Source organism: Bacillus rossius, chromosome 5 (genome assembly GCF_032445375.1).
Source record: "Bacillus rossius redtenbacheri isolate Brsri chromosome 5, Brsri_v3, whole genome shotgun sequence".
Taxonomy (NCBI): domain Eukaryota; kingdom Metazoa; phylum Arthropoda; class Insecta; order Phasmatodea; family Bacillidae; genus Bacillus; species Bacillus rossius.
This window is the reverse complement of record NC_086333.1, coordinates 2,998,416-3,012,639: the sequence shown is the minus strand read 5'-3', so window position 1 is coordinate 3,012,639 and position 14,224 is coordinate 2,998,416.

Genomic DNA, 14,224 nt, shown 5'->3' with positions numbered 1-14,224 from the left:
GATTACTCTGTTTTCTCCTTAATAACTGTAAACTGTCAACAAATATCATGTCGTAAATTTTAACTATGCTTACTGACTCTTAATCATAAAATCTCATTTGTCCTAATTAATAAACAACCGATTTCCTTAAAATCTCACTGTATCTCTCACACTCAAACTTCACTGGCTGAATATCTCAATAAATTCAAAAACAATTATCTAAACTCTTAAAGAAACTCCTCCCCAATTATTCAAATTACTTCACCTTATTTTATTTCATTACTTAAAACACCTTACTCAAAAAAAAATTAATTAATTATCTAGCTATCTTCCATTATTATTTATTTACCGAACAAAACTTTCTCCTAAATTAATTTAGTAAAATTCAATTTCACATTAGGCAAGTACACTAACTCTCTACAGCAATGTTTCTCATTTCCCTCCTTCCTAACTGAATCCAATCTTACTTAACCTCCAGGGAATTTACCTCACAAAATAACCAAATTCACTGTAGTGCCTATCTGCTATAGGCCCACTACACAGGGGGCTCTAACCCCACCAACAAACTTCATTGAAATGGTACCCTATCCCATACAGGATAGCCACTTCGGTACTACCATGGGGAACTCCTGCCCCAAACTACTCACAACTCTCAGGGGTTCTCCTGACCCTTAATTCCGTAGTCAGCCCATCTCCTATGGTCTGCGCTACAATTCCCTTTCTTCCCAGGGACACAACGCCTCACCTTAGGGTCCCTCGCCCTAATGAAAACATTAATTTTGTCTCTCTGTTCTTTTGGAGTAAATTCCCTCTACACACAAAATCTAGCCTTCCCAGTTTTCTCAATGCTTATCGATTTTATAGTGTACCTCCTTAATAATGTTTACAAATCCCAAAAAAATATTTTTAAAACCGAGGTAGAATTTAACTAACAAAAACATAAACAACTTACAACGAAACACTTCTAGCCTATACATCATACACTTCTTAAAATAAATTACTTACATACTGAAAGTTCCTCTTCTTCTAAAACACACTTAAATTTAAATTTATTTAACCAATAGTCTATTTTCTTATCGCTAAGTTACCGTACAGCTGATCAAAACAAGGTCACGGCCGTCCACGTCTCCGTATGAGCCCGTGACGTCACCGAATTCCATCAGGTGCGCCAACCCTCGCTTGCGGTTCCTCCGTTCTCCGCTAGGTCTCAGCACCTCCCCGTCACGTGTTCATTCTGCCACGTCCACTGACGTGTCGTTCTGAAACAACTCTCAACATTTTTCTAATTAAAACAAAACATCACTATAAATTCTATAACTCTCTTTTACATAAACTCTCGTTTTCTCTTTAATTCCTTTCTAACGTTTATCCTTCCCTCGACTGATTTAATTCGTACGTCTCGTCTCCTACGCGCACGAAAACAAAACAAACTTCTCTTGAAAATAATTCCTATTTACGACAAAAAATTTTTATTTTAAATTATAATTCTCTTAACCTACAATCTTAAAATGAACTTCAATTAAATTAAACCACTTGCATTATCTCTAATAAGCATTTAACTTATAACGTATTCTCCTCACGTAATAATCCCCGATATAAATCTACAATAAATTCAACGACTTAAAACAACTTATCACTATAAACTTTATCTTTACAAGTATCCTCAAATAAACATCTGTTACGTCAAAAAAAAAATCTCAAAGACTTCCTCCACTATAGACTAAAATTCCGTAATCCTCTCCTCAAGTAAACTCTTAATAACCTGCTATCAGAAGCTGAAACTAACTTAATAATAAACATAAAAATCTACCTCTCTCTCTCTCCAGAAATAGAACCTATCCGGCGAACTCTACCATTTCTGTCACGTGCACCTAGCCGGTGCCACCGCCATTTCTGTCACGATCCACCTTCAGAGGGGGGGGGCGAGAATCGTAGCTCTTTACATAGAAACAACTCGCTTGGCATCAACTAGTCTTAACTTCATAAAATACTTTACTGTACCTAGGATCATAGGTTCGTCATCCCGTACAGGATGTCTGGTGAGAGCTGAACTAAGGAGATTTTGCAAAATAACATAATACTTAATTAAAATTATTTTATTCTTAAAGTCAAATACTCAACATCATTTTAAAGAACATTTAAATAGCGGGATTACAATTTAAAACAATAATCTCTTTACTTCCTTAACGATTGAACGACCTTACAAGAGAGAGAATGAGAGAACTTCACTAAACACTTCCCTAGTCCTTCCGAATACCTCAAATCATAATTAATACTTAAAATTAAAACAAAGATAAGTCCATACTCACATTTTCCGAAAAGCCTTTCTTGATCGATTACTTTAAAAAAATAACGTAGGGGCCTCTCCTGCCCTTGAAATCCCGAACGAACATTACATTTTAAAAACTATGACGCGTGACCCCTGACGAGGGCCATAGCCTCCGCCCGAAAGCTTGAAGATGACTACATTATGACCTAACTTAAATTAAACGACTCGTGGCCTCTGGCGTCGACCATAGCTTCCGCCCGAAAGCGTGAATTCCTACATCACGAACGAACTAACAACTCGTGACCACAGGTGAGACGCATAGCCTCCGCCTGAGTGAGCCTGAATTCCTACATCACGAACGAACTAACAACTCGTGACCACAGGTGAGACGCATAGCCTCCGCCTGAGTGAGCCTGAATTCCTACATCACGAACGAACTAACAACTCGTGACCACAGGTGAGACGCATAGCCTCCGCCTGAGTGAGCCCCGAGTCACCACTCACTTGCGCTTAAATTCGCGCGCCCTGCCGCGCCTACCATAACAAAAGCTCGTTATTGAAGTCAAATTTACTAAACAACTAACTAGAACATCTGGGAAGACTACCCCCCCTCTACCCCGATGTGCAGGCCACACCGCGCGGCTTGTTACGACAGCGCGCCCCAGTAACTGCGGCCCGTGGCTGCGCCAGCGCGCGGCCAAACAAACAAACAAAATTCTGCAAGCCCGCAGCGCGCCGCGCCGGCCCCGTGCCCCAATTACATGGTCACGCCACTTGCGCTGACGAGTGAACAGAGCAGCCAGCCCAGAGTCCCGTCAGTAAAGTCCCTAAATTTGATTTCAACAACCCTGCAAAATTTCAACCCGCGACAATATGTAGGGATGTGGACGGAATTAGTAGCTTAGTTGTCATCCTGACTCCGAAGAGTGAACATCGCTTGGGAGCTCTCTTTCTTGTTTAACTACAAAGGCATCTGGGGAGAGTATGGAATCTACCCCTAGTTCTTCGGAATCCAGTATGAAGCAAGAATCTCCATTGATGCACCGGTGTCCGCACTGTAATATGATGTTTTCAACGAGCTCCAACATGAGATGTCATGAGAAGAGTAATTGTGCGAAGAATCCGTCTCGCACTATGATTAGATGTGATGAATGTTGGAAGAGGTTTACTTGCAACGAATAATTGAAAAGACACTTGAAGATTTGTAAAGGTGCAGTTCGATTGCCTGTAGAACAGCATGTGAACGTCACGACTCCTCAATTTAAACTAGAGGTTCCCATGTGCACAGGCTCTGGCATTCAAGGAGATCAGCAGCAACAACCACTCGCATCGTCATCTGGACATAAATCTAACACTTTGCTTGGTCAGTTACAGACAACTGATAATAGATTTTACTTGGCGCAATCTGCATTTGGAGGAGTTCTGAAAGACTATTATTATCTAAATACTTTTTGTGAGGCCAAAGATATCTGCACTTTTCTGAGTGATATTGAGCAGAATATAATACAACAGATTATGGATGATACAGCATCGCATGGGCCTTTAAAATATAACTTATGGTTGGATTGTCTATATGGTAAACCGGAGCCGCACGAGATCCGAGTGAGCAAGCGTGCTTTCAAGACATCGGCTGCTGCAATTTATACTCCAAACGACGTGAAGCAGTCAGTTAAACAGAGTATTGAAAAACTCTGCAAGGAAGAAGAAGAATATATGGGTAAAGGATCTGGTTGGACGCTGAATTCGGTGAACCGTCTGGAGCTTAAAATTAGCCATTATGACCTACTAGATAAATAGATGTATATATCTTAGTGTAGAACTATGTATAATAAACTTTGTAATTAAAATAAATTTTTCTTTCATACTATGTTTTTTTTATTTCCCTTAATTTATCCTGCTTAATTTATGGTAAAAAATATAAATATAATGAAATAATTTCCAATAAATATGTTATTTCGATTAATGATATTTATATGGATACTTAAATATTGTTTACAAGAGATACTGAGGTACAATATAAATGAAATGTAAGCGCAAAGGAATGCATGTAAAGAAAACATAAGCGAACCTTAAAACACTCAAAGAAATCATAAGTGTAAAGGAAAGCTCTCAAGGAACTTGTAGTCGCAAGTGAAAGCGTGTTTAGAAAATGTATGCGCAAATGAAAGAACGTAAAGAAATTGTAAGCGCAAATGAAAGCACGTAAAGAAAACATAAGCTATGCAAGTCAGTTTGAGTAGGGTGCTACAGTGCACAAGTCTGCAGTATGACTTTGGTATATGGACTGTGATAAGTTTAATGGTAATACATTTTTTTTATCTTAGTATTTGGGATGATCCCGTGATGCTCATTACGAATAATTAATCTACATACTTCAGCAGAGGATGAAAATTAGTACGATTATATAATCAAGTATGGCGGGTGCATACATGTGATGATAATACAATATGTTGGTGGTCAAGATTAAAGTGGGTGATAGCAAAATCTAAGTAGGCGGCGGTGTGGATATGTTATAAGTCAAATGTGATGATATAGTCCAAGATGGTGGGAAGTTCAGTGTGTCTACAGTAATGTGATGACATACCTCAAAATGGCAGGAAGTTTCAGGGTGTCTACAGTAATGTGAAATACGATGTGCAAGATGCCATAGGTTAAGATAGTGTTGGTGACGACATATAAGAGGGCGAACATAAATGCTATAATCCAATATAGTGTAAAGTTCAAGGTGAGGGACATAGTCCAAGATGTTATAGGTCAAGTGAAGACAATATAGTCCAAGATGTCGTTCGAAAGGAGCTACAGTGATGACAATACAATATGTCTGCCTACAGAAGATGAAATATATATATATATATTCATAATGAAAAGTATGGGTGCTAGGTGTCTTAACGACAACCTCAACATGCAGGAGTGGGGCACTAGTTTACGAGATAAGTGTGATGTCATACTTCAAAATGATCGAAAGTTCCAGAGTCCAAGATGGCGGGAAGTTTAGGGTGTCGACAGTAATGTGAAATGTGATGATGCCAAGATAGTGTTGGTGACGACATATAGGAAGGCGAACTTAAATGATGTAATCCAATATATAGTGGAAAGTTCAAGGTGAGGGACATATTTAAGATGTTATAGGTGAAGACAGTACTACACTCCAGCAGGGCAGAATGAAACTAATATAACACCCTCTAGCAGATAATGTGTGTACTAAGTGATACTTGCGCTCCTAGTAGTGAATATTGAAAACAAGATGGCGGCTGCACTTGGCTAGAAATTAGCGCTCCTGGCAGCGAATATTGAAAACAAGATTGTTGCAGTACTCGGCTATACACTAGCGCTCCTGGTAGCGAATATTGAAAACAAGATGGCCGCTACACACTATGCTATACACTAGCGCTCCTGGTAGCGAATACAGAAAACAAGATGGCGGCCGCACTCTGCTAGACACTAGTGCTCCTGGTAGCGAGTATTGAAACAATAATAAAAAAATATATATGTCGTATAATTCTCGAAAAGATAATGCTAATATTACTTTCAATAAAAATATTACAAGTCCGAATATGTGTGTTAATGTTTAATAATTATACCTTATTTAATTCTTAGATCGGTAATTGTCTTGATGGACGAGTGGTTAAAGGTGTATGTTTTCCAACCTAAAGGTCAGAGCTGTGTGATGGTTCGAATCTTAGCAGTTCCGAATGTATTTTGTATAAAAACAATATTTTAATATATTGATAAGGACCATAATAATATTGGTATGTAATGAAATATCGACCTTATGTGTCTGAAAAGAGCGATGGTGATGCTCTCTAGGAACAAACATCAGAAACAAAGATGGGGAAATCAAAGATGGCGGAACATAATGTAAAATTAAGATGGCGGCCCCCAGCACAGAAGAAAAACAAATGACTGTTGTGATGTCATAAACAAAGATGGCGATCGTAACGAAAATTGCAACAGGTGTGATTAAAAATGGCGGTTATGGCTTCATAATACTAAATACTGGAAAACAAAACGGTAGAAAGTTCTGGAATTCAAAATGGCAGCTGGAAATGACGTAATCAATGATGGCGGCCGGGCCATCCATGATGGGGGTGCGGTGATGTCATATATGGGTGGGTAGGTAAGGGGGATACCTACCCGCAATGGGGAGATGGGGAGATTGTTAGAACTTTGCGGGGATGGGGAAATTTTGTAGGGAAATTTTGTAGGAAAATGGGAAATTTATAGGGAAAAAAGGGAAATTTATAGGGGAAAACGGGAAATTTTGAGGAAAATTGGCGGAAATTCGGGAAATTTCCAGGAAATCGGTGATGATGTCATCGGTCAAAGGTCAAAACCATGATGTCAGGGGTCAAAGGTCACTGCTCCTAGCTCCTATGCCAGCAGCCACTGCGCTCGCATCGGCATAACCTAACTACTATAAAGCACTATAGAAAAAAGCTGAACAATAAGAGATCACTAATATTGAATTGATTCCATTATCTAGCTAATGCCCAGCATGCATTGCAATGCCTTATTCAGTTTTGTTTTGTAATATGTTTAAATTAGTTACACATATACAAATCATACATCCATATATCTAAATATATATTTATCTCTATTTACATCTATATATATCTCTATCCCTATTAATCTTTTTATATCTACATATACACATATATACCTCCCACACTGTCTCTTCTATATATAAATCTCTATATAGCGCTATACTTCTATATATCTCTTTATCTAACCCATTTCATTCTCTATACCTCGCTCTATCTCAACTTACCTCTCTGTCTCTCTCATTCTCACTCTGTTTATATATCACTCTATCTCTGTCTCTCTTTTATATTTAAATAAATTGTCTCATGCGTGCGCACTTCTACAACAAAAACATACAAAGTACCGCTATACAATAAGAAATAAACACTTTTTTTTTTTTAACGTTTCGTGCTCCAACTATTGCAAAATAGTTATACCGTCTTAGAAACCTTCACGGGCATCCGCATAACAACTAACCAAAATTTAATCGCAATAGGATAAATGGTATAGGAACGCATACGGCACAAACAAACGAAAATTAAAGACATGACAAACGCATCGAACGAAGGTGCGTTTAAAATTCAAGGCAACACTATCTATTGGCGAAGTTAAGAACCAAACTGTTATTAGCACCTTTATTGTGCTAGCCGCAGCGAGCTCCACTAAGCGGGCTGGTCTCACCAAGGAGAAAAATATGAATTTGTGCATAACCTTACTATGTGTATGATCGTGTGGTAGACATAGAGAAATAACACTCACTCACTTTTTGTATGTCTATGACCTATGATTTTTTCTGTTATAAAATGATTATTTCCACTTTTTCACTCCTTAAGAATGGAATTTCATATTAATATGTAGCCTATGAGTTATTCTAATGTTTAAGCTATATTATTGTAAAGTTTCATTGAAATCCATTCAATAGTTTTTACGTCAAAGAGTAACAAACATCCATACTTAGAAACTTTCGCGTTTATAATATTAGTAGGATATTCTCTTCAAGAAAGTATATTGTTCACAATGATCATAACCCACTCTCACTTTTCATTTAATTAAATGTCAAAATATTTAGTTGGCTTTGTTTATATCGCGCCAAAGACAAAGCCTACTAATTATTGTGAAATTACTTAAATTTACAAAAATCTTATTTTGCCAATTGAATAATGGAATAATCTTATCAAATTAGTGTATTGTCAACGGTCCTCGATTAAACTACAAAGTTTGAATTAAATCTGGCCGTTTAAAGTGGTTCAAAATCGCACCCAAAGGAGTCGGTTACAAACATACAAACATACAGGTGAAGCTAATATAAAGCGTGTAAAAACAATATTTCATTTTAACAGGAACGAATAGTTTCCGAAAACATTTTTCTTAAATCATGAGTAAAACTAATGAAAATTTTTGTGTCGGGACATAAAATAAATTGATATAATTAATTGATATAAATATTTTTGCCTCACAAATTTTAATTTTATATAGAATTGTATTCTTTTTAAAATGAAATTAAAAATTCAAAACTATTCCATTAAAATTATGTATAATATAAAAATTTTAATTCCAGATTTTTTTGCTTCCAAAATATTTTTTTATATAAAATTGAATTCTTATTTGCAAAAGAAGAATTTTATGTTTATACACAAAATTAATTAAAAATATACAGGAAAGGATACTAAAAACTTGGAATTGATATTTTGTCTAGACTTAATTTTAGTTCATTTTATATTATGCTATAAGAAAACTTTAATGCATTTTTTTCAGCTTCAAAGTCATTAAAATTACGGGGAAAAAATTGAATGGGCCACAAAATAATTGGAATTTAAATTCTATGATTTAAATTTTATACTACGAATACGTGTTATTTCAAATTTAAATTTAAATACCACAATTATAATAGTGAAATTATTTGAAATAAATTTTATATCGCACGGAACTTTTATTGTGCCCACACAAAATTGTCATTGCCAATTCTCATTATGTGCATAGTTCAAATATTTCAATTCAAATTAAGTACATTATTACCATTCCACGACATTTTGTACAGAAATTAAAATTATATACACAATTTTAATTCTACTGAAATTATAGACATAATTTTTATTCTCACATTACATTACGGGGCATTTCATTGTGTTCATATTTTTAATTTGAGAATTAAAATTATTAAAAATATTATAATTCAATTTTAAAAATTTGATAGTCCTATGAACAAAGTGACCGATCAGAAACGGGGTGCTTCGGATTCGTGTATTGTATTCTGTTTTATTCGTGTATAATTTGTTATTACTGTTGTTATTGTTACAATTATTATGTTTTTTTTTTGCAGAGTTCTGTATTCAACGGTTGGGACGCTTTGGAGCGGCTAATTAGTTTCAACGTGATATATCTCGGTTTGCAAAAGTCTTGTGGTGTGTGAGTTTTGTATGCTGAATATACCCACTTCGAACGTTTTTTTAAAAACATATTTAGAGGTTAGTTCGATATTCACATATATGAGTTTCATATACAATTATAATTGTAACCGAAAGAACTCAAACAAATTATACTCGCATAGAATTTTAATAACTGTTCGGTTATTGATTATTTTATTATTGTTAAATAATTTATTAACATAATTTATGAATAATTCTGTTTCAATTTGTATTTATTTATTATTGGTAAATAATTTCCAAGTAATCAACTTTTAATTATTTATTAATTACGAATCAATTTTAGTATTGTGTAAATAGCGGTCCTGAAACAGGCTTTAGGCTGTGGAGCTGGGAGCCGAGCCACCATCTTGGATTGTGACGTCACGGTGGCCATCTTGGATGGTCGTGACCTTGACCTTGACCCCGGCGGCCATATTGGATACGTCTTCTTTGATCCGCCATTTTGGATGACGTCATTTAGTGTTCTCGAACATTCCGGCATTTCGTTTTCCGCCATTTTGAATTATGACGTCACCATTGCAATTTACGTTACGCCCGCCATCTTTAACTTTTTTATTTGTTTTCCGATTTTAATGAAAAAATTCTAAAATTTATAAAAAAATTTAATTAATAAAATTTTAATAAAAAATAAATTTACGGCATGGAGCTCGGAGTCCTCGGTTCGAACCCGATGAGTGCAAAAAAAAAATGGCGAACGATCCTTCCCTTACAGTGGCTGCAGGCAGACTGACCCCCACCACCTCTTAACATGTATATATATCATCAGGTAGTATGACGTCATGTCCGCCATCTTGAAAATCCGTAATTTTTATGTTATAAAATCGGAAAAAAAAAACATAAAAAAATTAATCAACCCAATTAAATAATAAAAATCTTTAAAACCACCGTTTCACTTTTCGTTACGGCCGCCATCTTTAAAATCCGTAATTTTAATGCTAGAGATTCGAGAAAAATTCCAAAATTCATAAAAAAATTCACTCATTAAGGAAATTATTGATTCGAAACTTGGTTCGATCCCTGGCAGATACAGAAAAAAACTGTAATTTAAAAATATACCACAAAAGTGACAGGTTTGAGAAAATAAAAACACAGCAAGTACTTTTAAAAAACAAAAAAATTATTACATAAATTTTACACTACTACAAGTAAAAAAAACAAAGTAGGCCTACAAAGGTTTGTGGATTTCTCGATGTCTGCATCCACCAAGTACGTATCGGGATACAACGTAGGCTGAATCTCTTTGGCATAGAAGCCGCCATGGATAGGTTTGTGGTCCAAATCTTCGAGGTAATAGGTCCTTGGCTCTGATTCACGAACAAGTGTCACACAGAAAAGTTCGGGACTCCAGTTCGCAGTGAAACCTTTCCCGAAGATACCTTTCTGCTTGGAGATTCGCACAATGTCACCGACGTTAGCTTTAAGCTTTCGTGGATCTTTCTTCTTCGTGTTGGAAAACACTGTTCGAAGTAGGTGATTGTCCTTTACGTCATTTGGCTTCATTTTTGTGGTAGAATGCACTGTGGAATTTATACTCGCTTAGTAGATTCGGCAATATGTCAAGCCACTTGTAATTTACGTAAGCCATAAACTGTCGCCACATCTTGGAACGCAAAGTTCTGTTAAACCTTTCGACAATGGAGGCTTTGACGATACGAAATGTAGAGTAGTGTTTGATGCCATACTTCTTCATCAAAGCCTTGAAGGTTGCATTATAGAATTCTTTCCCGAGGTCCGTTTGCAGGTGCGACGGTACACGATCATCACGAAAAATACTGTCCATGACCTTGGCTACTTCAGTTGCAGTCTTTGATTTGACAGGTATAGCCCAAGCGAACTTGCTATAAACTTCGATGACTGTCAACATGTCCTTGAAACCATTATTCAAACGGGAATATGGTATCATCTCAACAAGGTCCGCCTGGAATAAATCATCAATTCCACGAACTATAACCTTGCGACGAAGGTATTTTCGTCTAGCAGGAACATGAAGTTCGTGAACGATTTTGGTTCGACTCATTGTATGTAGCCGGCTTCCCTCATTTCTTCAAGTATAGAGACTATTTCGTTGATGTGCGAATAGTTTCCAACACTAAGCGAATCACGTAGAATTCTAAGGCGATCAATTAGTTCATTGGGGTCGTCCCAATATACATAGTCAAATATCTGACCACTTTCTAGCTTTTTTAAACCTTCACCATTTATTGTTAGTTCAGTGAAGAGATTAGCGAGAATGTCGATTTTTTCATGATCTTCGTCTTTATATACACCACTATCTGGATCGTTATTGCGAAAATGTGCATTGGTTAGCTCTAGCAGATTTTTGTACTCTTGTAAGTCTTTGTGAGAATATCCCTTAGGCTCCCTGCGAAACAGAAATTCGTACAGACCCGGAGTCCCGCGCGTTTTGAACTCTTCTACGCGCACGATATTTCCTGGTAGAAAATATATTTCTTTAGCACAGAGGAACCACTTATTATGTTTTCTGTACACTCCATAGGTCGTGTCATTATTCTGACTCGTAAACGATATCAGGTATGGCCAGACCATTGAATTAACTTGGTGTCCCGTTTTCGGTATTTTTTTCTTGTGCATGGACTCTGTACTCGTTAAGTCTTCTTCTTCTCGATCTGGCTCATACTTCCTCTTCTTTACAGTTGGTATTTCATCTTCAATTTCTGTCTTCACAATGATGGCTGGTTCTTCCTTATTTTTAAGTTCGTCGAGGCGACTAGTGATTGGCTTAAATATCTCTTCATTTTCCATCTCACGTGCAAGTCTGGTTCGTCTAGCAAGTAGATATTTTTCACGAACAGACTGTATAGCTCGATGAAGGTCACTCGCCATGTCCGACATTGTACTAACTGAAAACATATTGCAAAACCTCCTTTTATACTTTTTTATTCGTTCGCAGAAACTTCTTTCTTGTGTGTGGCAAAATCTGAATTTGTTGACAAGTGAGATAGTGAGGCTTTCAGACAACTTTGTAAAGTTTTCAAATCATCACGTCTTTGAGAATTCGATACTTCGATCATGTAGATAATTCGTGAATCCGAGGCTTCCACGCGCTGGTAGATGGCAACGAGATACTATATTTTTTCGTCTTTTGGACATTTTTTTTCTTGGCTGAGTAGCGAATTGTATTTACGTATTTCAGCATCGTGGTTCACGGCACATAGCTGTGTACTTAGAGCTCAACTGCTACGACCAAATTTAGAAATCTATGATTTATGTTTGACGATAAACTAATCGAAGCCTCGTCTGTACCTGCCCTTATATAGCGGCCAGTCCTTTACGATGACTATGAATCCGTGCTCGTCTTTCCAACACAAGGATCACATGTCTTTGAATTCCTGAAATGTCATGTCGGTGTTTACTTGGTCGTCGTAGGCGTGTCGTAAATTAAGTTCGTCCATGCGAAAAAGTACTATGACATTCGCGTTGTCTCGTAGGAGATATTTTGGAATACGACTGTACGTCTGACACAGGTAAACACAGTCTACCTTGGCGTGTCTGCCCATGGAAAAGTACTCTTTTATTATGCCTTGCTTCTCGCACATTACATCGTCGAAAACAAAAACGGAATTGGCTTTTGTTTCGCTTGGAGGTACCACATCCGCATTATCATTAAACGGAAAATACTCCAGACCATCCACTGATTGTAGAACTGTAGCTAGTCGCTTATATTTTGGCTGTTGCAACGATTTGGAATACAGGAAAACGTTCTCGAACCGAAGACCGTTTGGCTCCTCTAATAAACTCAGTAGAACGCACGTCTGGCCACAGTTTGACGGTCCTGCTATTATGCGTCTTATGGCAGAAGGCAACAGTAAGCCAAGTCGTGATTCACGACCGCTAGTTTGATCGTCTTGCGTATAATGCGCATGGGCTAAACACACTTCTTGCTTGACGACTTGCATTGTACTGACAAAAAATTGTATAAAAGAAGCGTATTTATACTTTCTGGTCAGTTGTGCGCAATGACTCGAAGAGGTAAGAACAAAAACACAGAGGTGCAGGACTCGTAAACTCGCTGATAAACAATCTGCTATTCGAGCTACACATTCCCGGCTACAGATTCTGCGGCCCCTGCACTAAACTAGCGAAAAGGTTAGATCGCGTTGACGTTGGCATTAATTCTCTCGACGAAAAGTGCAAGCAGCACGATATCGCCTACTCGCTCAGGAAGGATCTGGAATCCAGGCACCGGGGCGACGAGATATTGGCACAGGAAGCCGAAGATAAAAATAAATCGTCGAACGCGGGATTAGGAGAGAAAATCGCTGCCTGGGGCGTTTCCAAAATCACGAAGGCAAAGACGAAATTAGGACTGGGCGCTCGTCGAGCCGGCTCCATCAAGTCAAAGACTAACTCGCGCAAGACCAAACGCAAGACTGGTGCAGGCGTGCAAAAAGCCAAGCAAAAATTACAGACTCGCGACAAGAAGATTATAGGAGGATTTCTTCCTTTGCTTTTGCCTGCATTGGGTGCTCTCGGCGGCCTCATCGGTGCAACGAGCGGTATAGTGCGGGCAGTCAACACTTCGAAGAATGAGCGCAAGCAGTTAAAAGAAGCACAACGACACAATGCCAGCATGGAAGCCATTGCCATGGGTAAAAAAAAGGCGCAGGACTGTACTTACGTCCTCACAAGGTAGGCTGAGGCATGAGAAAGAAACGAATGAAAAAATCCTAAGTTCTCTGCCGAAACGACCGCTCACCAACAAAAATTTAATAAAGTACGCACGCAAACTTAAAATACCAAATTTCCGAGATGTGTTTATGCGAGAAACTTTACCCAGCAAGCCAAAGACACGTGAGCGCGCCATAATTAATTTAGATACATCGTCGGGTCACGGCACGCACTGGGTGGCGTACATAAAGTCTGGAAAAATGGCCGAGTATTACGACAGTTTTGGAAATTTACGGCCTTTGCCAGAACTTAGGCGGTACCTGGGCCGGACCACTACATTGTTCTACAATTATGAAACGGAACAGAAGCCTAATCAAACAAACTGCGAACACTTGTGTCT